Source organism: Neodiprion fabricii, chromosome 7 (genome assembly GCF_021155785.1).
Source record: "Neodiprion fabricii isolate iyNeoFabr1 chromosome 7, iyNeoFabr1.1, whole genome shotgun sequence".
In the NCBI taxonomy this organism is placed as follows: Eukaryota; Metazoa; Arthropoda; class Insecta; order Hymenoptera; family Diprionidae; genus Neodiprion; species Neodiprion fabricii.
In genome coordinates, this window is record NC_060245.1 from 13,641,396 (window position 1) to 13,669,394 (window position 27,999).

Here is a 27,999-nt window from a genome sequence, read left to right on the forward strand (position 1 = left end):
TGCTACTGAATATCGATCTTTCCATCACCTTTACAGGTAATGAAGTCGTCTGCAGATGTCTATCTAACATAACCATTTGAGCGAAATGCTGAAAATAATAGCAATAACGATCTGGGTCTTGATACATCAAATCTAGAAGATTAATCCCAGCTACATCTCGATATTCCTCAAGAGGTTCTAAAAGTGTACAGACCTGGCGATCTGCTGAAAACCTCTTGGTAAAAGTTGTTTTTCCGCATCCGATATTTCCTTCAATAATGATCGTAAGCGGTCGAGTTTCACTCAAATGAATTCCAAAAGGCAAATTCTTCTCCCAATCGATGACCGACTGTAAAGGAGGTCAAGTCGATCACAGTCGTCAAGTGTGTTCGTTAGAAGATCTAACCTCGAAGGATGTTCCTGGTCTTGGAGAGACTGTTCCAGGTTGATCTTTTTCAAATGGAGCAAGACGATCCAAGTGAACAACTTTCTAAAGCGAATGAGGAGATCTTCGGATTCTCTAAACAACATCATTTATCCGATTAACCACTAAGTAAGGGCCTTCCCAATTTCTTTGTAGCTTTTGACATCGTCCTTTCTGTCTTCGAGGTTGAAAGAGCCAAACAGAATCTCCAGGATTAAATTTTAAATCTCTGGCTCGAATATCATAACGAGTTTTTAATTTATCTGAAGCCATAGAAATTCTACTCCTAGCAAAGTGATGAATTTCTTCTAAACGTTGTTGTAATAAAAGGCATAATCTGTTTCATGCTGTCTTTGCACAGGAACAGGGCCTTTCTCTAAATCTGACGGACGTCGAAGATTTCTTCCAGTAAGCATGAGGGCTGGCGTCTGCTTCGTCGTCTCATGAATCGCAGATCTGTAAGATGAGAGGAAGAAAGGGATCCAGGAGTCCCAGTCTCTCTGATTCTGCTCTACGAAGGACGACAAATACTGTAGCAAAGTTCGATTCAGACACTCTATCATGCCGTCAGATTGCGGATGCAAAGGAGTTGTACGAGTTTTTCTAACCCCTGAAATCTGAGTAACCTCTTTCATTAAGGTTGACTCAAAATTTCGACCTTGATCAGTATGAAGTTCTAGAGGAACTCCGTGTCTACAAATAAACTCTTTAACGAATGCCTGTGCTACAGTAGAGGCTTCTTGATCAGCGAGAGGAACCACTTTAGGCCACTTAGTAAAATAATCAGCAATAACCAAAGCACATTTATTTCCAGAATGGGTTATCGGGAGAGGTCCGAGAATATCCATTGCTATCCTTTCAAATGGAGCTCCCACGTTGTAAATTTGAAGAGAGCTTTGTCCCTTCGCTCGAGGTCCTTTCTTTGCCGTGCAGATTCGACATCTTCGACACCAATCTTCAACGTCCATCCGGCAACGGGGCCAAAAATAGAAGTTGCGAATTCTGCCCAGAGTTTTGTTTGAAGCGAAGTGTCCGCCTGCAGGAGAATCATGATAAAGAGCAAGAATCTCTGGAACTCGTGACCTGGGAACCAAAAGTTGCCACTTGATTTCTTTCAAGTCTGCAGATTCCCATTTTCGGTATAAAATTCCATCAATTAAAAGGATATAGTCCCATTGAGCCCAATAAATTTTCAAATCTGGCTCGGCTAAAGATATATCCTGCCAGTCCGGGCGAGTTTCTGCTTCCTTCCAAGACTTCACTTGAATCAAAGTGTCGTCCTCTTGTTGCGATTTTCTCCATTCCTCCTGGTTATTTTCGAAAGAAATCTTCCGTATTTTAAGAGAGGGGTCACGATTTTTCTCTAATCGTGCACACTGTTTACACTCTGGCATTTCTTCGCAGGGTCTTCGAGAGAGAGCATTGGCGTTTCCATGATGAATTCCTGCTCGATGACGAATGTCAAAATCGTACTGACCGAGCTTTTCTATCCATCTAGCTACTTGAACTTCGGGAGATTTAAACGAAAGTAGCCACCTGAGAGAAGCATGATCTGTACGTATCAAAAATCTCCTGCCGTACAAATAATGGTGAAAATGTACTACGGTCTCAACAATAGCTAAAAGCTCTCTACGAGTGACACAATAATTCCTCTCGGTTTTACTCAAAACTCTGCTGAAATAGCTTATCACTCTTTCCTGACCTCCCTGAATTTGTGACAGAACCCCACCTATTCCTGAAAGAGAGGCATCCGTATCTAAAATAAAAGGGAGTTCGACCTCTGGATAAGCTAAATCGGCGAAGAAATAAGATTTTCTTTTGATTTCTTAAAAGCTTCTTCGCATTCCAGGGTCCAGTCAAAAGGAATCTTGATTGAAGTCAAATGATGGAGAGGTTTAGCTATACTAGCGAAACCTTTTACAAATCTTCTATAATACGTACAAATGCCTACAAAGCTTTGAATTTGTTCTTTATTCTTAGGTGTCGGCCAAGAAGAAACCTTCTCGATTTTGGATGGGTCGGTCTTCACACCTTTTGCTGAGACGATATGTCCGAGGAAGCCTACTTCTTTTTGGAACAGATGGCATTTTTTCGGGCTCATTTTTAGGCCTGCTTGCTTCAGCCTAGCGAAAACTTGTCTGAGATTTAGAACTTCTTCTTCAAAGTTCTTGCCAAAAACGATTATATCGTCTTAATAAACGAGACATATTTTGCCAGTGAGCCCATGGAGAACAGCCTCCATCATTCGTTCAAAGGTAGCCGGGGCATTACTCAAACCAAACGGCATAACCTTGAACTGCCATAATCCTCCTAAACCCGTAACAAAAGCTGTTTTTTCTTTATCTAGAGGATCCATTTCGACCTGCCAGTATCTGCTCCGAAGATCTATGGTGCTGAACCAAGTTGCACCAGCTATCAGGTCAAGTGTCTCGTCGATTCTGGATAGAGGGTAAGAAACTTTTTTCGTTGTATCGTTCAGCTTCCTGTAATCGATACAAAATCGTTTGGATCCATCCTTTTTTGTTACAAGGACGATCGGTGAGGCCCAGGGACTAGACGATGGTTCAATAACATCGTTCTTTAGCATGTCTTCCACAAGCTTCTTCACCTCTTCTCGGTCATTGAGAGCGAGTCTTCGTGGAGCTTGTTTTATTGGTGAATTCTCTCTGACGTCGATCTAGTGCTTGACAGAAGTACATCGGCCCTTATCACTACTATCTTTGGCGAAAGAATCTATAAATTCTAGCAAAAGAGATTTAAGCGATTCTACCTGAGCTGAATTTAACGAAATCAAAGATTTCTCAACAAGGCTCTGTAAATATGAAGGGAAATTTTGTTGCAAATCATCCTCTGAAAGTTCTATTTCCCGAATTCTAGGAGGAGTCCAATAAATTCCATTTCTATTTGTACAAAGAGTTATTTCGCGATTGTTTGAGGCTAGTGAATTTCTTTAAGTCGAGATAACACAGTTATGAGCTGTAAGAAAGTCTATTCCCAAAATACCTTCATCCTCTACATTTGCTATAAAAACCTTATGTGGAGAGTCGATACACCCAAAAAGTTTAATTTGGACAGTAACCTGTCTCAAAACCGGGGTCGTCTCTCCAGTGGCTGTTCGCAGGGAAAAAGAGGATACAATCTGGTCATCGGATTTAAAGAGATCCGATCGAACTACGGTTACTTCTGCGCCGGTGTCTATTACCCACAGACAATCGACGCCATTTACAGTACCGCGCGCGTAAAGACCAGACTGTCGTAGACTTTCAATTAAAAACTGTTCTCCAAGAGGGCTTTCACTCATAACAATCTGCGATGATTTTCGCCCCGACAAATCATCTGGAATTAGTTTTTTGGGTGAGTTCCTGTTGAAGAACTCGACTGAGGATTTGCTTCCCCTATTTCTATATTTTTCTTACGCCAGTTATAAGAGTTTGGATTCGAGCCTTGGATCGGTTTTCCACTAATTTTTTCAATGAGAAAACAATGATTGGCGTCGTGGCCTGTTTTTTTACAAAATATACAAGTCAAGCCGGTTTGACTTGTCATGACCGTGTTCTTATTTACACGCTTGTTTTTCTGGTTTTGAAAAGAACCTGGATTTCTTGGTTTAAAATTACTATTGTTATTTTTATTTCTATAATTTTGAGGTTTTGGCTCCTCCGAGTGTTCAAAACTTCGTGTTTCTGAGGTGCTTTCGGACACCTCAATCCGACGAAGCTTGTTCAACCCAAAATATTGTTTCCTCATTGCCTCCTTCTCAAGGGTTTTGGCCGTTGCCTCCCGCAGAGAAGTGAGACCCGATGTCCCAACGGCCATTTTAATTTCTGGATCATTGATTGCATTCGAAAAAGCTTGTGTCGCGAATAAATTACGAGACGGCTCGTGATCCGGCAAAGCTATACGAGAAAGCCGTTCAATATCTTGACTAAGAGACGCGAGGTCTTCGTCTCGTCCTTATCTTCTAGTCTGTAATTGAGCTGTGTACAGTTTCGTCAAGTGGTCATTTCCGTATCTTAATTTGAGTGCAGAGCTAAGTTTCTCATAGTCGGAAATTTCTTCCTCAGACAATGCCGTTAAAACATTCAAAGCCGGCGTTCGAAGACAAGAGGCAAGACTGTGGGCCCTCATGGCGGAGTCCCACTGGTTATGTTTTGCAATCGTATTAAACTGGCGTTCATAATCTGCCCATGGAATCTTTCCATCAAAAATTGGCGGTTTTAATGGATAAAAAGGTTTCTCGCTAATTTGAGAAGCAATCCCAAGAAACCTTGCATTATTTAATTGGCTTAAATGGGAATAACGAGGTTGAACGTGAGGCAAAGGTTCGGAAAAGCCAACCTCATTATTAACTGTTACTCTACCAATTGGGGATTCATCTATTCCCCTAATAAAAGGCACAGACCCTAAGTCTCGTACATCCTGGAACTGTCCCGGATGTTGGACCTGTCGAACAGCGGGAACGGGAACAGAAGAGGGAACAGGAGAGGGAAGCGGAGTAACGACTCTGGAACCTCGTGGGGTGACAGCCGGTTCTCCTGAGCCGCTCACCTGATGAACAGCCTGAAGAGCTGCCACAGTCGTCCGGAACAGTTCGTGCAGACTGGTTTCGGATCATTCTTGTGCTTCTCTATCAAGCCTGCGCTGCTCCAGCTGAGAGGCAATTTCCTTTTCTCGTTGTTCTTGTTCTCTTCTTCGCTGCTTTAACTGAGAGGCAAGTTTTCTTTCTCGTTGTTCTTGTTCTCTTTTTCGCTGCTCTTGTTGATCAAGAAGCAGCTGAAGAAGTTGCTGTTGTTAGCGCTCAGCAGCCTCTTGCTGTTGAGACATGATCTTCAGCAGATCAATTTGAGAGATTGTCGAAGGAATTGGATGAGGGTCCGCTGAAGGTGATGGAATCGTTTCAGGGACCCGCGGATTCTCCATAACGAAAGGTTCTTCTCCGCCACTTTCCCTTCGACGTGAGCGCGTCAAACGACTGTTGCTCATAGTTTATTTCACGCACTGAATCGACTTAATTGGAAAGAAACTCAAGATCCCGCTTCTGACACCAATGTAACGTACTTTGACGTTACGGAAAATAAATATGGATCCGCGAGTTTAATTATCAAGTCAAAAGAAATCAAGAGCGTGAATAAAATGTTGTGAAAATGCTTTAATGCAAGATATGTGTTTCTCGTTTAAAGTCTGAAACAAGACTGTTTTTGCAATAATGTTGGTTGACGCAGCAACCTTATTCTTTTTAAAAGACATAAGAGGTTTATAAACGTCTTTTATCTATGCTGACTACTAGATCATTAAAGAGAGAGCAAAACGGGTGATTTCACCCTTTGTAACAATATATTTTGTTTCGAATAAAGGGTGGTGGTGAGTTTCTTGCTTTTATCACCTGGATGTGTGAAATATTCCGGACAAAAGGGCAAATTTTCATGATCCTCATAGAGCTCTACAGAATAGCCCAAATCAGCCTCCAGCATGTAACCGATCGGTGAAGCGTCCCAGTGAGTTATGTCGATGGAATTATGCTTCTACTCGAATGAACTTATCCGTGAATGTGCACTCACAGTCCGCACCATGTATATTGTTCACGTCGGAATACGTGAGATATGATTCCACGTTACTTGGATAAAGTCTTCCCTCACAAATCTGTTATTGGCTAAAGCGTGTTGATCAAAGCATTGTGCTTCGCCGCCACGATCAATTCTTTCAATGAAATGATTTTTATGGTCATCTAAAACTTCTAAATTTACTTTCGTGTGTTCAAGTATCGTGTCAAAAGCAAGCCCCGGCGCTATGTAGTAGTGCAACCGATCTAAATCATACGTTTTAAAGTAGCTAGCCCTGCAATTTTGTAAATATCCGAAAGCAAAGGAACATCCGTGTTCAAATGTAAATGAGAACACTCCCCTGATGATTCTTAATGAAATTTCCCCGAAACACTTCTAGCATGCTCATAATCGGTGTCTGTAATATTTGAATCACAGAGGTGCGAGTAGAAATGCATTTTCGCCCGTAATCGTGTTATATTGATTCTACTACAACAGTCAACATATTCATGATGAGAAGCGCTTTTGCGGCTCATCAACCTAAACTGTGAAGGATTAGTATGAAATTCCAGCATTACGTGCTTATTTGCATCGTTTAAATATGAAGAAAATTTATTGATACTGCTGGCTATAAATCGAAGCGAATAAAAAAGAAAATGATAAATCTCAAGCACATCATCGTTCCATTGACTTGCATCCTGAAGTACATATATTTTTTTTTTTTATTTATGGGCAGCAATGTAATTTCATCGGGAGCAATTTTATTAAAAAGTTCGAAACGTAAGCAGAAAAATTGTGAAAAACTATTGCATTTTATGCGTCTCTCTTAAATTTAAATTACACCGATTATAAGCACGGCTGCGATATTTACCTGTGAAACGACAGTGACTGTGGCACTTTTCCTCCTGAGGGGTAAATGGCTTTACGTAAATATAGTAATTTTTCGTAGGCATGTGGCGATTGCGTTGCACTTGGGTAAGAAACTCCAGTGGAATTATATTTTTGATGCGCGACTCACTTGAACTGGTAAATCTTGAGGCTGCCACATGAACCAATCTATACAATTAGCGCTGCGCTCATCGTGAAGCTCAGATAAAGTCTCATCGTACAAGCAACGTACGTAGTATGCTATACTGTGATATGCTTTCAAAATTCGTGCGTTTTGCGACGCAACGTGTGCATTTTGAATCCATCTACTGGCACCGGATTTAATATACATTCAAAATCGGCGTAAACTATACGGAGAGACAAATTGTTGCATAAAGTCCTATAATTATTGGTATTTTGAGGACATATCGACATTTTTTGCAATATTTCTCACAGTGATAGTAAAAGCTAATATTTCAATTCTACATTTTACTAGTTGACCAGAACAATAAGTACCGAACTGGTGTCAATGATTGTAATCTGCGAATAGTACAAATAAGTGTAGTATAAAGAGGTATTTATATTATCAAATGATCCCAAAGAAATAGAAATAATGAACTAGCGAATTAAAACGTTGCCCCTCAAAATACCGGAAAAATTCCATTCCCGCACAGAAAAATAGAGTAGATGTTATACATCTTGGACTGACTGCATCAAAACATAATGAAAGTCAACGACTTGTACTACAAAGATTGCCAGCGAGAATAACAAATTCGTCTCCGAAAATTTCCGGGTGCATCCGACACCAACCGAGCGTCGCTAAGCAACGAATATGCAACGCTTACGGCTCCACGTGCTCGACGTTATCGCGTTTTACGATTTATGTAGGCTTTGATCGTAATCAGTGTAATTCTTACTGTAGTACATTACGGCTCATATGTGGTATATGAGGAGGGTTCTGTGTCAATCTGTCTTACCAACCTCAGCGGCAGCTGCAGGATGGGCCTCGCCTGTAGTCGATGTGTGACCGACCGAGTGTCGGTGTGTTACCAACCTACGCTAACCTGACCCAACCCATCCTAACCCAACCTGCGAGATGGCCAACTAACCTACAAGATGGCGGACTGACCCGCAAGATAGCTTACAGACCTGCAAGATTGCTGAACAGCCTACAAGATCGCGGAAGAGATGACGTCATCGTTGTCGTCGTCGTCGTCGTCATCGTCACCGTCACCGTCACCGTCACCTTCACCATCGTCATCATCATCATCATCATCATCATCATCATCATTCTTATTATTATTATTATTTTGTAACATACTTTATGTGATAAGCTTTTATTGAAGTCACTCTATCTAATAAAAAAGTTTCGAACAAATGAACATGCATAAAAAGATTATAATAACAATAGTATACGCATGAAGTTGGCGGTGGGGTGAGATGCCGAAAACAAAACAAAAAGCATCTAGCAAACAAAACTTCCTTTGACAGCTGTCATCGGCTGTTTATGACAGTCTTTGACAAATATCTTTATAGGTATCTGTTTCTGACGCGCAAAATATGAACATGCAAACGAAAATTATCAAGATGATTCCCGACGGGAATTGTCTTTTTCGCGCGCTGGCGTATTGTGTATACGGCACTCAAGATCGACACGCAGAGGTGAGACTGAGTATCGTTTCAAATATAGTGGATAATTGGTCTACATTTGCGGGTTTTATTACAGGTAATAAGTCAAACGGTGCTGTGATTAGGTTACCTGGTGATTACAAATCATACATGAATAACAATGGAATTTACGCGGGAAAAGCAGAATTAGCTGCAGCTACGGACATTTTTAAGATATGTTTAATCGTGTATCGCGAAGAACAAATTCATCCACACCGAATCGGATCCCAAAATGAAACACAATTCTCGCTACTCTTCACCGGCAACGGAGACAGTGGGCACTTTAATGTCTTGCAGAACCAAAATAAAATTCAGATAGTGAGTAATAAGTATCAAAAGTAACAAGCAAATGATAGTAGATCTAAATATATCACCAAACAGTCAAAAGGACAGCCAGGATTTACGATGACAATGGAGAAAGGAGGAGTTTCAGGCAGCAGACAAGGCGATGAAGATGGTGGATGGTCGGAAGTATCACAAAAGAAAGAGGAAAATAAAATTGTAAGTGCGAAGAACCAAATAAGCCATAGAATAATATCCAACAAATATTCGTATAACCAGGCAAGAAGACGGCCAGGATTGATGTTAATCACAAGAGAAAGAGGTTTTTTGCGGAGTGAACAGCAACGCAAATATAGAGAAAAAAATAATATAAAGAAGGTGATTTTGGAGAATAACAGGCAGAGCGGTAGCAAAAATAATTCAGCAAGTCAAGGAGATAGATCGATATCAATGGAGAAGGAACACCAATTTTCAACCAACGAACAGAAGCTTCCCACACAGCACAATATGTTTCAAAAATGTTTCAGAAATGTCTTATCAGAAACATGTTATGTTCCATTGCAACATTTCAGAAATATGTCAGAAATATGTCCATGTCCGCATATATAACTAACGTTTTATAGCTGACATATGTCAGAAATATGTCAGGAACATTTCGGTAATATGTCAGAAATGTTTCCGCGATATATTTCAGAAATGTTTCAGAAATGTCTTATTAGAAACATTTTATATTCCATTGCAACATTTGAGAAATATGTCAGAAATATGTCCATGTCCGCATATATAACTAACGTTTTATAGCTGACATATGTCAAAAATATGTCAGAAACATTTCGGTCATATGTCAGAAATATTTCCGCTATATATTTCAGAAATTTTTCAGCGATATATCTGAAAATGGTGACTGATATATTGCTGAAACATTTCCGAAAGATATAGTGAAAATATTTCTGATATATTCCACAATACGTTTCAAAAATCTTTCAGGTAATAAAGAAAGTCCTGAATCTGAGTAAAATGATTAATTATATAGGTATCTTACAAAGTTTTTATTTTCAAATACATTATAAAATTGTACAGACTCATGTCCATATTAAGTCGTGAATCGAAGGCTTCTTTTGAAATATACATGAAAGTAAGTATGGTCTTTTTCTCAATATAAACTTATCGTTATATTATTATGATTATATTATTTTGGGAACAATAATTCATATGAAAATATAGGTTTCAATAATTAAGCTGATATAGGGCAGTTTTTTGCTCTGCACAATATTTACGAAGAAATGTTACGTAACACACGTAGTGAATGTTACTACACATACTATACTAGTGCGTAGTACGAAATGTAAAGTCGTGAACCAAAGGCTTCTTTCGAAATATACGTGGAAGTAAGTATGGTCTTTTTCTCAATATAAACTTATCGTTATATTATTATGATTATATTATTTTGGGAACAATAATGCATATGAAAATATAGGCTATAATAATTAAGCTGATATAGGACAGTTTTTTGCTCTGCACAATATTTACGAAGAAATGTTACGTAATACACGTAGTAAATGTTACTACGTATAGTTACTACTATACTAGTAAATATGGTGTATAGCAAAAGACTGCCCTGTATCAGCTTAATTACCATAACCTATATTTTCATATGCATTATTGATTTAAAAATAATTCAATTATTATAATATTATAATAATAAGTTTAAATCGAGAAAAAACTATACTTATTTTCATGTATATTTTAAAAAAAGCGTTTGGATCACGACTTTACATTTCGTACTATATGTGCTTAACGTGCTTCATTCTAATAATACTTAATTTAGTTTGTTGTTCAACGAGTCGACGTTTATGTCTATCTGAATAGCAGTCGTTACTTTTCCTTTTACGTGTCATTTTCTGAAATCAAATATCATAAATAATACAAGTATAATAAAGTATAATATTCAATGTTGCAAACATGAAACTTTGAATAACAAAAGATCAGTCAATAATTTCTCATTTGATGTGCAGGAAAATAAAAGTTTATTCTGAAAACAGTCTGAGAACTAAAGTTTGTCAGGGTCTACTATACAGTTGACTGCAAAGTTAAGTTGTTTAACATAAAATATACACTGAAAATATGAACGTCATGCCACTATTGATATTAGATTAGTGTGATTGCCAATCGAATGGTAGCTGGTTACCCAATCATTTGATCAAACATAAACTAAATGATTGGTTAATAATAGTCTTACCTAAAACGTATGTTGTATATTTTGAATACACAGTTGACTGTCAGCTGCGCAACCTTTTCCTGCAATTATTACAGATGTTTCAAGATTTAGTTGTAAATACATGAGTGTGATTAGTAGTATATATATGACAGTTCTGGACCAAAACCCCCCTAGCTCCCCCCCAGCTCCCCCCTAGCTCCCCCCCCCCCCCCGACCCGCGGCGCACCCTCTCCCCCCCCCCCCGGTCATTTTTGGTGGCTATTTCCATAGGATTTGACACACACACACACTTACACACAAAAAATAATTCCTGTCGAGACTTGTTTGGCGCCGGAAAGCCACACATAAATCGGATAGGGTAAATACCCGCTAGATCTATTGAAAAAATTCCAGGAAATGACCCCTGTAGCAAGGTTTAAAATGGCGTTTTGAATGCTTTTAACAATTTTTTTATTTAACATCAATTACATTTAGTTTTCTTATTCTATTCTCAATTATCTTATTCTAAATTTTAATGAGTAAAATTATACATATTATTTTCAATATCCATATTAATTAAACATATTATTATTCCAAAATTGACTTATACCAATTTTTAACAGTACCACTGATCGGATTATATTCAACAATGCGATCATGCAAGATCATGCAGTAGGCAGAAGTGAGTGGTGGGAACGTAGTGCTAGAGTCAAATTCCAATCGAATGTCCACAGGTCCAGTTTTCAATGTTTCGTTCTGCTTGGAGCAATCGATGACGATAAGGGGAGCTTGGTTTATAAATTCACGCCTCGATAGCAAAGGCTCAGCTTCTTTGTTATAGTAGCTCATTTGAAACCGAACATACATATCATAGAGAATGGCGGGGGATGTGCAGGCTCGGACTTGTTCGCTATCAAGAGTCGTAAAACCCCAAAACTGTGTGTACACATACCATCCGGTGAAGAGCAGGCAAGATAAGATTTTTCTTACACCAAACACTGTTCGCTACCTGCTTTTCGTTGACCGATTTTTCACACCACATGGCCCACACTGCTTAAAGACTCATAAAACTCAAAAACTACATTAGGCGGCGGTGGGTTCGTGGAGAGGGGGGAGGGGGAGGGGGTGAAAACCTGTTCCAACACGCTTTAAGGCAAGATGCAGCTGCGGAACTGGGTGACTTCAAACTGGCAGATAAACCGCAAAAATTTAGGGATGGTGGGAGGGGGACTGCGGACCCCGTCGCCTCTGACGTCATTTTTTACATGAATTTCATCTTCTCTGCAGAGTCGGGAGGGTGATGAAGAGCGGGCAAGATAAGATTTTTCTGATACCAAACACTGTTCGCCACTCGCTTTTTCGTTGACCGATTTTTCCCAACACATGGCCCCACGCTGCTTAACGACTCATAAAACCCAAAAATTTAGGAATGGCGGGTCGGATAAAGGGCGGACCCAGTCGTCTCTGACGTCATTTTTCCCTCCGAGATGCGCAGAACGCAGTGCGCACCGCATCTCTGACGTCATTTTACCCTCCGATATGCGCAGAACGCAGTGCGCACAGTTCCCAAATTCTTGCGATCTATCGGCCTATATACATATAAGCTCAACGCATCCTATGCAGACTCGTCAGTCTTACACGATACGTGCAAGTCAAAAGAGTTCAGCAACAACAAAGTTCAGCTTATATCAACGTCAAAGTCATGGCAGTCGAAGCGTATATGGGACTTGCGGAGCAGATGGAGAGGACGTACAATTTGCTGAGAGAGCAACCACCCGGAGAAGAGAATGACGCCGTCATCAATCATTGGGCTGATATCGGAATTGCGAATATCCAAGTTCTGCGCGATATTTCCATGCAACGAGGAACAACCGTTGGTGCGAAAATACGGATCCAACATACGATCGCACTCCTGCAATCTTGGGTGACGAAGATCAAGCAGTTGCAGCAGCGCACAGTGGTGACGGGTGGAAATATCGGTACTCCTGCGGGTGTACAATGGGACGACGTGGATAGCGCTTTTGCCAGCCGAATCAGAACGGGGGTTGTCACAAATCTCCGTCATAAAAATTTGGACGCCTTTCTGGACGATGTGCAGCGCGTCGTCACCGAGAAGTTGGAGCTGATACTGCGCGAGGAGGGAAATGTGAAGGTTAACCTCATATTATCGTGCAAATTCGAAAATGCCAAGCACGAAGAGATCTCCACTGAAGTTAAGAGTTTCAACACCTCCAACGTGGCGATTCTCCTCCCATCAAGCGATATAAATGGTTGGTTTATACGTGCACGGGGTGATCTGCAGTCAAAGGTGGAAGATTTCGAGCAACGCGATTCCGGCTGGAGTATGATTGAGATCCTTAACATCGCTGTAAATATCAATCGCTACCAGCCTCTCGCCGCGGGAGCTTCAACATTCGTCGACCTGCCCCAAGACATTCGACATAAAAAGGCTGTGATTAACGTGAGGAACGAGGACGAAAGATGCCTTCTCTGGTCCGTCACAGCAGCCCTCCACCCGGTCAACACCCACACCGATAGGACTCGCAACTATCGTCGATATATTTCCGAGTTGGACTGTACAGGTATCAATTTCCCTGCTACTCTACATGATGTGAAAAAGCTTGAGAGATTGAATAATTTGCGCATCAATGTATATGGTATAGAATCTCAAACTTTTTCGCATCATGCAAAATCAAATAAAAGCGTCATCGTGCCAATTTATTTGAGTAAAAATTTGCATAGCGTAAACATTGGCACGATTCATCTTCTAATGGTTGAGAGTAATCCGGAAGACGATATGACTGGTGAGTTTGCACCGAGATTCCATTTTGCTTGGATTAAAGATCTTTTCCGATTGGTGAGCAAACAATTGTCTGATCATGATGGTCGACTGTTTTTATGTGACAATTGTTTGTGCCACTTTAGCGTGAAACACGCCTACGACAATCATCGGCAAGATTGTATTATGCTAAATAAAGTACGCATGGAATTTCCCAAGTGTAAAGATTTAGTATTTTCAAATTTCCAAAACAAAGGCACCGTTCCGTTTGTCGTATACGCCGATCTCGAATGTATATTAATCCCTGAACCTGTAGATGAATTTGAAACTCGTAAGACTTGTGAAATTCAAAAGCATATCCCGCACAGTGTAGCGTACTATGTACATTGCGCGTACGATGAGACTTTATCGGAGTTTCACGGTAAACGCGGTGTCGATTGCATAGACTGGTTTATGAAACAGCTTAAAGATTTATCAATTCAAGTAGAGTCACGCATCAAAAACATAATTCCGATGGAGTCTCTTACCCAAGTGCAACGCGATCGTCACATGCACGCAAAGAATTGTTATATTTGTGAAAAACCGTTTACCCCTGAGGAGAAAAAGTGTTACGATCACTGTCACTTCACGGGTAAATATCGTGGTCCTGCTCATAATCGGTGTAATTTGAATTTCAGAGAGTCGCACACAATTCCAATAGTTTTCCACAATTTGTCCGGTTACGATTCTCACTTTTTAATAAAATCTCACGCGTCAACTTTTCCCGGTAAAATTACACTGCTACCCATAAATAAGGAAAAATATATATCCTTCACGAAACGCGTCGATGGAACAATGATGCACTTGAGATTCATCGATTCGTTCCGATTTATGGCTAGCAGCATCGATAAACTTTCCACATATTTGACCGATACCGATAAACACATAACACGCAAATTTTATAATAACCCGACTCAGTTCAGTTTGATGACCCGCAAAGGCGTTTTTCCCTATGAATACGTCGATTGTTGGGGGAAACTCGATGAACCGCGATTACCTGCAAAGAAGCATTTCTACTCGCGCCTCTGCGATGCAAATATTTCAGACATCGATTACGAGCACGCGAAAACTGTTTGGAGAGAATTCCATTTAGAGTCATTGGGGGGCTACTCAGATTTATATTTAAAGACCGATGTTCTTTTGCTTGCCGATATTTTCGAAAATTTCCGCGCTAGCTGCTTCAAAACATACAATTTAGATCCGTTGCACTACTACACTGCACCGGGGCTTGCTTTTGACGCGATGCTCTAGCATACTAATGTAAATTTGCAACTTTTAGACAACCCTGAAATGGTGTTATTTATTGAAAGAGCCATTCGAGGCGGCGTAGCGCAATGTTCCAATCGACACGCTCGGGCCAATAATAGATTCATGGGAACAGATTTTGATCCAAACAAAGCGGAATCGTATCTCACGTATTTTGATGTGAATAACCTGTACGGTGCAGCTATGAGCGTGCATTTACCAATCGGTTCGTTCGAGTGGGAATATCAGCACATCGATATAACGAACCATCCGGACGATTCGCCGATCGGTTACTTTCTGGAGGTAGATTTGGACTACCCTGTAGAACCCCACGAGGATCACAAAGACTTACCTCTTTGTCCCGAACATTTTACTCCTCCAGGTAGTAAAAATGCCAAACTCGCAACCACCCTTCACCCCAAAACAAAGTATATATTGCACTATAGAAATTTGAAACAGTGTTTGAGTTTAGGATTGAAATTAACGAAAGTGCATAGAATTTTGAAGTTTGCGCAATCTCCATGGCTCGAGCCTTACATCACGCTCAATACAGATATGCGTAAGCAATCTAGGAATGAATTTGAGAAAAACTTTTACAAACTCATGAATAACGCTGTGTTCGGCAAGACTATGGAGAATGTGCGAAATCATAAAGATGTTAAATTGGTTACAAAATGGGAGGGAAAAGGTGGTGCGAGAACGCTTATTGCCCGAGCAAACTTTCACAGCTGCACCGTATTTGACAGTGATATGGTTATCATTGAAATGAATCGTGTCAAAGTTCACTTCACCAAACCTATTTACATCGGCGCATCAATTCTAGATCTGTCAAAAATCTTTCTCTACGATTTCCACTATAATTATATTAAAACCAACTTTTCGAATAAACAGGCTAAATTGATGTATACCGACACAGACAGCCTTATTTATCAATTCAATGTGCCTAATATCTACGATATCATCAAACGTGATGTAGATACAATGTTTGACACCTCTGACTATCCGCCCGACAATGTGTATGGTATTCCCCTTAAAAACAAAAAACAACTAGGGCTAATGAAGGATGAAAATAATGGTAAAATTATGACAGAGTTTGTGGGACTGCGAGCAAAGCTGTACACATCTACTACGATGGGCGAGGATGGGGAAAAATATGACAGTGGCGTAAAAGTGAGTAAGCGTGCCAAGGGTGTAAGAAATTCATCGATAAATAGCATCACGTTTGATGATTATAAGCGCTGTCTGACGGCTTACCGAGAGTTGACTCTTCCACAGTGTTTAATACGCAGCAAAAAACACGAAGTAAGCACGATCGTACAAAAAAAATTGGCTCTGAGTTGGCAGGATGACAAGCGGCAATTGATACCTGGACAGACCGACACCGTACCTTGGGGGTTTGTCCCAGCCCCCCAATAGCTATAGGATAAACTTTAAACATAGAATTGATGTAAATATTTGATGTTTGACGCCTCGAACGATCCACCATCGGGCGGAAACGTTTCATGATCAATACGGTATTTAATGGATTTGAAGTTTCAAAATGCGAATTCATATACTCAACAATTGTTTATTTATTTGTTATTGATATATCAAGCAATTATTCATATTTATTCGTTTACCACGAGAAAAGTTTTCAGAAAATGAAAAAAAAATTTCAGGAAACGAAAAAACTTTTCAGAAAATGAAAAAAAGTTTTTCAAAAAATAAAATGTGTAATAATCGTATGGCAAAATTGCATATTATCATTATTATTATCACTATTATTATCATTATTATTATTATTATTATTTTCGTAGTACATGCGCGCACAAAGGAGATAAAATGTGGAAATATTTGTATATTCAAAATCTTTTATTGTAATTCGGAAAATACATACAAATGATGTTACATGTCTGTATTATTTATCCAACTATTGTGCGAATTATCAAAACCCGACCACTTCACATAGAACAGATTCCCCCATTTGCGTAACACTTTCTCCACAAGGTAGCCGTCGGGATATTTCACTTTGGTGAGCTCTTCATCGTAGAAGCCCCCCTCGATGGGATGATCTTGATAATCGGTAAGTTTGTAGGTGGGTGGATTGGTATTTTTCACCTCACTCACGATGAATATTTCTGTCGTCCAATTGGATGTATAGCCTTTTTACTTGCTGATTCGAACTCGATCGCCTACACTGAATTTCCGCGCTCGATCACTTCGTTTGATTTGCCGAGGCTTGTACACGCTACGATACAGCTGTTTTTCATTCTCCGTGCTAACATCCTGTAAGTTTTATTCGAATCGTGCGATGTTTGGTGTTGTTGTAGGACTTCATTAAATCATCCAAAATATTAATCCACTTGTGAAATCCTAGGAGAGTAAACCACATCCACATTTTATCTTTTCAATGTTCGACTAAAAACGTTCGCATATCGACGTCTTTATGTTGCTGAGTGTCAAATACATGTTGATATTGTGCTGCATCATGAGGGCTTTCAATTTGCTGTTGTGAAATTCTTTGCATTGATCAACGTATAGATGTGCAGGTATACGGCTCTGGGTTAGTACAGATTTCATAGCAGCAGCCGCATCTTTCTCCCCACCACGGATGAGGATGAAACAAAAATGTGACAACGGTGTTAAAGTGGGTAAGCGTGTCAAGGATGCGAAAACTGCAACGATAAATAACATCACGTTTAATGATTATAAGAACCGTCTGAGGGGCTTACCAAGAGTTGATCAACCCCACAGTGCTTAATACATAGTAAAAAAATGCGAGGTTAGCTCCAATGTACTGAAAAATTGATCATGAGTTGACAAGACGGTAATATGCAACCGATACCTGGGCAAACAGGCACCAGAACTTGGAGGGTGTGCTGCAACCCCGCAATAAACTAGCCGTAGGCTGGAACTGTGGGCATAGAACCGTTGTAAATATATGCGTTTGACATCCATGGCGATAGTTCATGAAGCAGAGACGTTTCGCCGGCAATACGATATTGAGCAGTTTTAAAATTCGAATACCGTGTAAATTCATGTATTCATCAATTATTTATTCATTTATTATTAATATATTGAACAATTATTCATATTTATTCGTTTACCACGAGAAAAATTTTCAGAAAATGGAAAAAAGTTTCCAGAAAACGAAAAAAAGTTTTCAGAAAATGAAAAAAAGTTTCCAGAAAACGAAAAAAAGTTTTCCGAAAACTTTTTTCCCATTTGATTAACACGTAAAAAAAGTTTTCAGAAAATGAAAAAAAGTTTCCAGAAAACGAAAAAAAGTTTTCAGAAAATGGAAAAAAGTTTTCCGAAAACTTTTTTCCCATTTGATTAACACGTAAAAAAAGTTTTCAGAAAATGAAAAAAAGTTTCCAGAAAACGAAAAAAAGTTTTCAGAAAATGAAAAAAAGTTTTCCGAAAACTTTTTTCCCATTTGATTAACACGTAAAAAAAGTTTTCAGAAAATGAAAAAAAGTTTCCAGAAAACGAAGAAAAATTTCAGAAAACGAAGAAAAATTTCAGAAAATGAAAAAAAGTTCATCAAAAAATAAAATGAGCATTAATCGTATCGAAAAATTATAGATTATCATTATTATTATTATTATCATCATCATTATTATCATCATTTGAAGGCCTTTGATCACGGCAGGCGATGGTGGAGGTGCCCCCCTGCTACCAGGGTCCGGCACTATCGACGTCGAGGCCGCCTGCAGCCCCTCTCTTCCGCAGTCTAGGAGGACCGCGATCCTCGCCCCTTCCAAGGTCGTCGCAAGAGCTGTCATTGCTTGCGAAGTAATGACCCCCGGATTTAGAGTTCGCATGATTGAGCTACGCATACGACGTCCTGGCGTGCAGCTTCGGGGCGGCACAGCCAAAATATTAGTCCACTTGTGAAATGCTAGGACACAGCCGCCCCTGAAGCTCCGCGCCAGGACGTCGTATGCGTAGCTCGATCATGCGAACTCCAAGTCCAGGGGTCATTACTACGCGAACAATGACAGCTCTTGCGACGACCTTGGAAGGGGCGAGGATCGCGGTCCTCCTAGACTGCGGAAGAGAGGGGCTGCAGGCGGCCTCGACGTCGATAGTGCCGGACCCTGGTAGCAGGGGGGCACCTCCACCATCGCCTGCCGTGATCAAAGGCCTTCAAATGATGATAATAATGATGATGATAATAATAATAATAATGATAATCTATAATTTTTCGATACGATTAATGCTCATTTTATTTTTTGATGAACTTTTTTTCATTTTCTGAAATTTTTCTTCGTTTTCTGAAATTTTTCTTCGTTTTCTGGAAACTTTTTTTCATTTTCTGAAAACTTTTTTTACGTGTTAATCAAATGGGAAAAAAGTTTTCGGAAAACTTTTTTTCATTTTCTGAAAACTTTTTTTCGTTTTCTGGAAACTTTTTTTCATTTTCTGAAAACTTTTTTTACGTGTTAATCAAATGGGAAAAAAGTTTTCGGAAAACTTTTTTTCATTTTCTGAAAACTTTTTTTCGTTTTCTGGAAACTTTTTTTCATTTTCTGAAAACTTTTTTTACGTGTTAATCAAATGGGAAAAAAGTTTTCGGAAAACTTTTTTTCGTTTTCTGGAAACTTTTTTTCATTTTCTGAAAACTTTTTCTCGTTTTCTGGAAACTTTTTTCCATTTTCTGAAAATTTTTCTCGTGGTAAACGAATAAATGTGAATAATTGTTCAATATATTAATAATGAATAAATAAATAATTGATGAATACATGAATTTACACGGTATTCGAATTTTAAAACTTCGATCTGCTCAATATCGTATTGCCGGCGAAACGTCTCTGCTTCATGAACTATCGCCATGGATGTCAAACGCATATATTTACAACGGTTCTATGCCCACAGTTCCAGCCTACGGCTAGTTTATTGCGGGGTTGCAGCACACCCTCCAAGTTCTGGTGCCTGTTTGCCCAGGTATCGGTTGCATATTACCGTCTTGTCAACTCATGATCAATTTTTCAGTACATTGGAGCTAACCTCGCATTTTTTTACTATGTATTAAGCACTGTGGGGTTGATCAACTCTTGGTAAGCCCCTCAGACGGTTCTTATAATCATTAAACGTGATGTTATTTATCGTTGCAGTTTTCGCATCCTTGACACGCTTACCCACTTTAACACCGTTGTCACATTTTTGTTTCGTCCTCATCCGTGGTGGGGAGAAAGATGCGGCTGCTGCTATGAAATCTGTACTAACCCAGAGCCGTATACCTGCACATCTATACGTTGATCAATGCAAAGAATTTCACAACAGCAAATTGAAAGCCCTCATGATGCAGCACAATATCAACATGTATTTGACACTCAGCAACATAAAGACGTCGATATGCGAACGTTTTTAGTCGAACATTGAAAAAATAAAATGTGGATGTGGTTTACTCTCCTAGGATTTCACAAGTGGATTAATATTTTGGATGATTTAATGAAGTCCTACAACAACACCAAACATCGCACGATTCGAATAAAACTTACAGGATGTTAGCACGGAGAATGAAAAACAGCTGTATCGTAGCGTGTACAAGCCTCGGCAAATCAAACGAAGTGATCGAGCGCGGAAATTCAGTGTAGGCGATCGAGTTCGAATCAGCAAGTAAAAAGGCTATACATCCAATTGGACGACAGAAATATTCATCGTGAGTGAGGTGAAAAATACCAATCCACCCACCTACAAGCTTACCGATTATCAAGATCATCCCATCGAGGGGGGCTTCTACGAGGAAGAGCTCACCAAAGTGAAATATCCCGACGGCTACCTTGTGGAGAAAGTGTTACGCAAATGGGGGAATCTGTTCTGTGTGAAGTGGTCGGGTTTTGATAATTCGCACAATAGTTGGATAAATAAAACAGACATGTAACATAATTTGTATGTATTTTCCGAATTACAATAAAAGATTTTGAATATACAAATATTTCCACATTTTATCTCCTCTGTGCGCGCATGTACTACGAAAATAATAATAATAATAATAATGATAATAATAGTGATAATAATAATGATAATATGCAATTTTGCCATACGATTATTACACATTTTATTTTTTGAAAAACTTTTTTTCATTTTCTGAAAACTTTTCTCGTGGTAAACGAATAAATATGAATAATTGCTTGATATATCAATAACAAATAAATAAACAATTGTTGAGTATATGAATTCGCATTTTGAAACTTCAAATCCATTAAATATCGTATTGATCATGAAACGTTTCCGCCCGATGGTGGATCGTTCGAGGCGTCAAACATCAAATATTTACATCAATTCTATGTTTAAAGTTTATCCTATAGCTATTGGGGGGCTGGGACAAACCCCCAAGGTACGGTGTCGGTCTGTCCAGGTATCAATTGCCGCTTGTCATCCTGCCAACTCAGAGCCAATTTTTTTTGTACGATCGTGCTTACTTCGTGTTTTTTGCTGCGTATTAAACACTGTGGAAGAGTCAACTCTCGGTAAGCCGTCAGACAGCGCTTATAATCATCAAACGTGATGCTATTTATCGATGAATTTCTTACACCCTTGGCACGCTTACTCACTTTTACGCCACTGTCATATTTTTCCCCATCCTCGCCCATCGTAGTAGATGTGTACAGCTTTGCTCGCAGTCCCACAAACTCTGTCATAATTTTACCATTATTTTCATCCTTCATTAGCCCTAGTTGTTTTTTGTTTTTAAGGGGAATACCATACACATTGTCGGGCGGATAGTCAGAGGTGTCAAACATTGTATCTACATCACGTTTGATGATATCGTAGATATTAGGCACATTGAATTGATAAATAAGGCTGTCTGTGTCGGTATACATCAATTTAGCCTGTTTATTCGAAAAGTTGGTTTTAATATAATTATAGTGGAAATCGTAGAGAAAGATTTTTGACAGATCTAGAATTGATGCGCCGATGTAAATAGGTTTGGTGAAGTGAACTTTGACACGATTCATTTCAATGATAACCATATCACTGTCAAATACGGTGCAGCTGTGAAAGTTTGCTCGGGCAATAAGCGTTCTCGCACCACCTTTTCCCTCCCATTTTGTAACCAATTTAACATCTTTATGATTTCGCACATTCTCCATAGTCTTGCCGAACACAGCGTTATTCATGAGTTTGTAAAAGTTTTTCTCAAATTCATTCCTAGATTGCTTACGCATATCTGTATTGAGCGTGATGTAAGGCTCGAGCCATGGAGATTGCGCAAACTTCAAAATTCTATGCACTTTCGTTAATTTCAATCCTAAACTCAAACACTGTTTCAAATTTCTATAGTGCAATATATACTTTGTTTTGGGGTGAAGGGTGGTTGCGAGTTTGGCATTTTTACTACCTGGAGGAGTAAAATGTTCGGGACAAAGAGGTAAGTCTTTGTGATCCTCGTGGGGTTCTACAGGGTAGTCCAAATCTACCTCCAGAAAGTAACCGATCGGCGAATCGTCCGGATGGTTCGTTATATCGATGTGCTGATATTCCCACTCGAACGAACCGATTGGTAAATGCACGCTCATAGCTGCACCGTACAGGTTATTCACATCAAAATACGTGAGATACGATTCCGCTTTGTTTGGATCAAAATCTGTTCCCATGAATCTATTATTGGCCCGAGCGTGTCGATTGGAACATTGCGCTACGCCGCCTCGAATGGCTCTTTCAATAAATAACACCATTTCAGGGTTGTCTAAAAGTTGCAAATTTACATTAGTATGCTAGAGCATCGCGTCAAAAGCAAGCCCCGGTGCAGTGTAGTAGTGCAACGGATCCAAATTGTATGTTTTGAAGCAGCTAGCGCGGAAATTTTCGAAAATATCGGCAAGCAAAAGAACATCGGTCTTTAAATATAAATCTGAGTAGCCCCCCAATGACTCTAAATGGAATTCTCTCCAAACAGTTTTCGCGTGCTCGTAATCGATGTCTGAAATATTTGCATCGCAGAGGCGCGAGTAGAAATGCTTCTTTGCAGGTAATCGCGGTTCATCGAGTTTCCCCCAACAATCGACGTATTCATAGGGAAAAACGCCTTTGCGGGTCATCAAACTGAACTGAGTCGGGTTATTATAAAATTTGCGTGTTATGTGTTTATCGGTATCGGTCAAATATGTGGAAAGTTTATCGATGCTGCTAGCCATAAATCGGAACGAATCGATGAATCTCAAGTGCATCATTGTTCCATCGACGCGTTTCGTGAAGGATATATATTTTTCCTTATTTATGGGTAGCAGTGTAATTTTACCGGGAAAAGTTGACGCGTGAGATTTTATTAAAAAGTGAGAATCGTAACCGGACAAATTGTGGAAAACTATTGGAATTGTGTGCGACTCTCTGAAATTCAAATTACACCGATTATGAGCAGGACCACGATATTTACCCGTGAAGTGACAGTGATCGTAACACTTTTTCTCCTCAGGGGTAAACGGTTTTTCACAAATATAACAATTCTTTGCGTGCATGTGACGATCGCGTTGCACTTGGGTAAGAGACTCCATCGGAATTATGTTTTTGATGCGTGACTCTACTTGAATTGATAAATCTTTAAGCTGTTTCATAAACCAGTCTATGCAATCGACACCGCGTTTACCGTGAAACTCCGATAAAGTCTCATCGTACGCGCAATGTACATAGTACGCTACACTGTGCGGGATATGCTTTTGAATTTCACAAGTCTTACGAGTTTCAAATTCATCTACAGGTTCAGGGATTAATATACATTCGAGATCGGCGTATACGACAAACGGAACGGTGCCTTTGTTTTGGAAATTTGAAAATACTAAATCTTTACACTTGGGAAATTCCATGCGTACTTTATTTAGCATAATACAATCTTGCCGATGATTGTCGTAGGCGTGTTTCACGCTAAAGTGGCACAAACAATTGTCACATAAAAACAGTCGACCATCATGATCAGACAATTGTTTGCTCACCAATCGGAAAAGATCTTTAATCCAAGCAAAATGGAATCTCGGTGCAAACTCACCAGTCATATCGTCTTCCGGATTACTCTCAACCATTAGAAGATGAATCGTGCCAATGTTTACGCTATGCAAATTTTTACTCAAATAAATTGGCACGATGACGCTTTTATTTGATTTTGCATGATGCGAAAAAGTTTGAGATTCTATACCATATACATTGATGCGCAAATTATTCAATCTCTCAAGCTTTTTCACATCATGTAGAGTAGCAGGGAAATTGATACCTGTACAGTCCAACTCGGAAATATATCGACGATAGTTGCGAGTCCTATCGGTGTGGGTGTTGACCGGGTGGAGGGCTGCTGTGACGGACCAGAGAAGGCATCTTTCGTCCTCGTTCCTCACGTTAATCACAGCCTTTTTATGTCGAATGTCTTGGGGCAGGTCGACGAATGTTGAAGCTCCCGCGGCGAGAGGCTGGTAGCGATTGATATTTACAGCGATGTTAAGGATCTCAATCATACTCCAGCCGGAATCGCGTTGCTCGAAATCTTCCACCTTTGACTGCAGATCACCCCGTGCACGTATAAACCAACCATTTATATCGCTTGATGGGAGGAGAATCGCCACGTTGGAGGTGTTGAAACTCTTAACTTCAGTGGAGATCTCTTCGTGCTTGGCATTTTCGAATTTGCACGATAATATGAGGTTAACCTTCACATTTCCCTCCTCGCGCAGTATCAGCTCCAACTTCTCGGTGACGACGCGCTGCACATCGTCCAGAAAGGCGTCCAAATTTTTATGACGGAGATTTGTGACAACCCCCGTTCTGATTCGGCTGGCAAAAGCGCTATCCACGTCGTCCCATTGTACACCCGCAGGAGTACCGATATTTCCACCCGTCACCACTGTGCGCTGCTGCAACTGCTTGATCTTCGTCACCCAAGATTGCAGGAGTGCGATCGTATGTTGGATCCGTATTTTCGCACCAACGGTTGTTCCTCGTTGCATGGAAATATCGCGCAGAACTTGGATATTCGCAATTCCGATATCAGCCCAATGATTGATGACGGCGTCATTCTCTTCTCCGGGTGGTTGCTCTCTCAGCAAATTGTACGTCCTCTCCATCTGCTCCGCAAGTCCCATATACGCTTCGACTGCCATGACTTTGACGTTGATATAAGCTGAACTTTGTTGTTGCTGAACTCTTTTGACTTGCACGTATCGTGTAAGACTGACGAGTCTGCATAGGATGCGTTGAGCTTATATGTATATAGGCCGATAGATCGCAAGAATTTGGGAACTGTGCGCACTGCGTTCTGCGCATATCGGAGGGTAAAATGACGTCAGAGATGCGGTGCGCACTGCGTTCTGCGCATCTCGGAGGGAAAAATGACGTCAGAGACGACTGGGTCCGCCCTTTATCCGACCCGCCATTCCTAAATTTTTGGGTTTTATGAGTCGTTAAGCAGCGTGGGGCCATGTGTTGGGAAAAATCGGTCAACGAAAAAGCGAGTGGCGAACAGTGTTTGGTATCAGAAAAATCTTATCTTGCCCGCTCTTCATCACCCTCCCGACTCTGCAGAGAAGATGAAATTCATGTAAAAAATGACGTCAGAGGCGACGGGGTCCGCAGTCCCCCTCCCACCATCCCTAAATTTTTGCGGTTTATCTGCCAGTTTGAAGTCACCCAGTTCCGCAGCTGCATCTTGCCTTAAAGCGTGTTGGAACAGGTTTTCACCCCCTCCCCCTCCCCCCTCTCCACGAACCCACCGCCGCCTAATGTAGTTTTTGAGTTTTATGAGTCTTTAAGCAGTGTGGGCCATGTGGTGTGAAAAATCGGTCAACGAAAAGCAGGTAGCGAACAGTGTTTGGTGTAAGAAAAATCTTATCTTGCCTGCTCTTCACCGGATGGTATGTGTACACACAGTTTTGGGGTTTTACGACTCTTGATAGCGAACAAGTCCGAGCCTGCACATCCCCCGCCATTCTCTATGATATGTATGTTCGGTTTCAAATGAGCTACTATAACAAAGAAGCTGAGCCTTTGCTATCGAGGCGTGAATTTATAAACCAAGCTCCCCTTATCGTCATCGATTGCTCCAAGCAGAACGAAACATTGAAAACTGGACCTGTGGACATTCGATTGGAATTTGACTCTAGCACTACGTTCCCACCACTCACTTCTGCCTACTGCATGATCTTGCATGATCGCATTGTTGAATATAATCCGATCAGTGGTACTGTTAAAAATTGGTAAAAGTCAATTTTGGAATAATAATATGTTTAATTAATATGGATATTGAAAATAATATGTATAATTTTACTCATTAAAATTTAGAATAAGATAATTGAGAATAGAATAAGAAAACTAAATGTAATTGATGTTAAATAAAAAAATTGTTAAAAGCATTCAAAACGCCATTTTAAACCTTGCTACAGGGGTCATTTCCTGGAATTTTTTCAATAGATCTAGCGGGTATTTACCCTATCCGATTTATGTGTGGCTTTCCGGCGCCAAACAAGTCTCGACAGGAATTATTTTTTGTGTGTAAGTGTGTGTGTGTGTCAAATCCTATGGAAATAGCCACCAAAAATGACCGGCGGGGGGGGGAGAGGGTGCGCCGCGGGTCGGGGGGGGGGGGGAGCTAGGGGGGAGCTGGGGGGGAGCTAGGGGGGTTTTGGTCCAGAACTGTCATATATACACTACTGTGATTCAAAGTAAATAACATGTAATTACTGATCGGCGGTCTCCACCTAGTCTGATACCTTTCTAACTAAAGCTAGATTACACGAGGCTCAAGGTGGTATACGCCAGATTGAAATAACGTATAAGCAGAATGTTTTGTGAGAGTATATTCTGCTATTTTATAATCAACAATGATAGGAATGTGCATAAAACTGAAGCTGACATAGGACGTATATACAGAGCTCTGTACATGCCTTATACAGCTTTTTATGAATTAGCCTTGTTCTATTTGGGCCAGCGAGATACACTAAGTGTTTCATTAGGGCCCGTCTATATGTATAGCGTGAAAAATAATTATAATGCATAATAATATCCTATAATAATTATAGTTAAAATGTTAAAAACGTACAGTTTTGAATATACAGGCCTCAATCAGTAATTAATTAGTGAAAAGTAAACCGAAGTTTGATAACGTGCGGCGTATCTTCAAGTTTCAATTGATCAACAATTTAGTATAAATTAAAATTAGCCTTTATTAATAAATCGCGACACTATACGAATATCGGAATATGCATAATTTAATACTGCATAAGGCAATTATGCCGTATCGTGTGATTTTCCATCAAGGGGGAAAATCATTATGCAATTTGAAGGATAATTATCAGGACGAATTTTTCTTTGGTGAATCATTCTGATTTGGATAAACGAAGATCTGTTAACCAAAAAATATGAGAAAAAAACCAGAAATTTCCACACACAATTTCCACTATTTCTGACTTTTTCTAAATATTTGGTCAAACACTCTTAGTTCATTAAGATCACAATGATTCTCCAAAGGAAAAGTTATTCTGACAAAAAGTTATCCTTCAAATACGTAGCATGATTTTTTCAATTCTGTGGAAAAGCAAACGAGTACTCACTCGTGAGAGGTCAACTGCGGTTAGGAAATAACCTTGTTGAGTAAACTATAAAAAGATTTAATATTATAGATGTTTCATAGTTGGGAAGTCAACGATCGTAATTATTTTATTTAATTCACAGATTGCCAAAAAATTATAAGCAGTATAGTACTTTCTGTTCACACATAAGCCGGTATTTCAATTACATACCATTCAACACGTGGTGGCCAAGGATAGCCGATTTAGCAAGCAAACTGCAGAACCGCGTACATAGCAAATATGCACGTAAATATGTAATTATGCCAAGTAGCTAAGGATATTTTTTGGTCTAATTCTCTACACATTTATTGGAAATTAAACATTTACTTACCAAATATCCACTTTTCTTGCCACGTGGGTTTCTGTAATTTTCTCAAGAGATCCGTGGTATCTAACGACCTGTGAAACGCGGTGCGAAAAAACAAGAAAGCTCGAGAATAAAG

The 27,999-nt window shown here is 39.8% G+C and overlaps 1 protein-coding gene and 1 long non-coding RNA gene across 3 annotated transcripts in view; both read right to left on the reverse strand.

The window, feature by feature from the left end:
• LOC124187041 overlaps positions 1 to 27,999 on the reverse strand; it is a 277,057-nt gene that overhangs the window by 115,726 nt on the left and 133,332 nt on the right. The gene's annotated exons all lie outside the window — the stretch shown is intronic.
• LOC124186264 lies at positions 10,052 to 27,993 on the reverse strand. 2 transcript variants are annotated; one of them, XR_006871616.1, is made up of 4 exons: positions 27,888 to 27,968; positions 27,539 to 27,583; positions 11,000 to 11,058; positions 10,052 to 10,661 (listed from the first exon to the last, which is right to left on the reverse strand). It is a non-coding gene; the product is annotated as an uncharacterized LOC124186264 (long non-coding RNA). The 2 variants fall into 2 exon arrangements; XR_006871615.1 differs by lacking the exon at positions 27,539 to 27,583 and having other exon boundaries at positions 10,053 to 10,661; positions 27,888 to 27,993.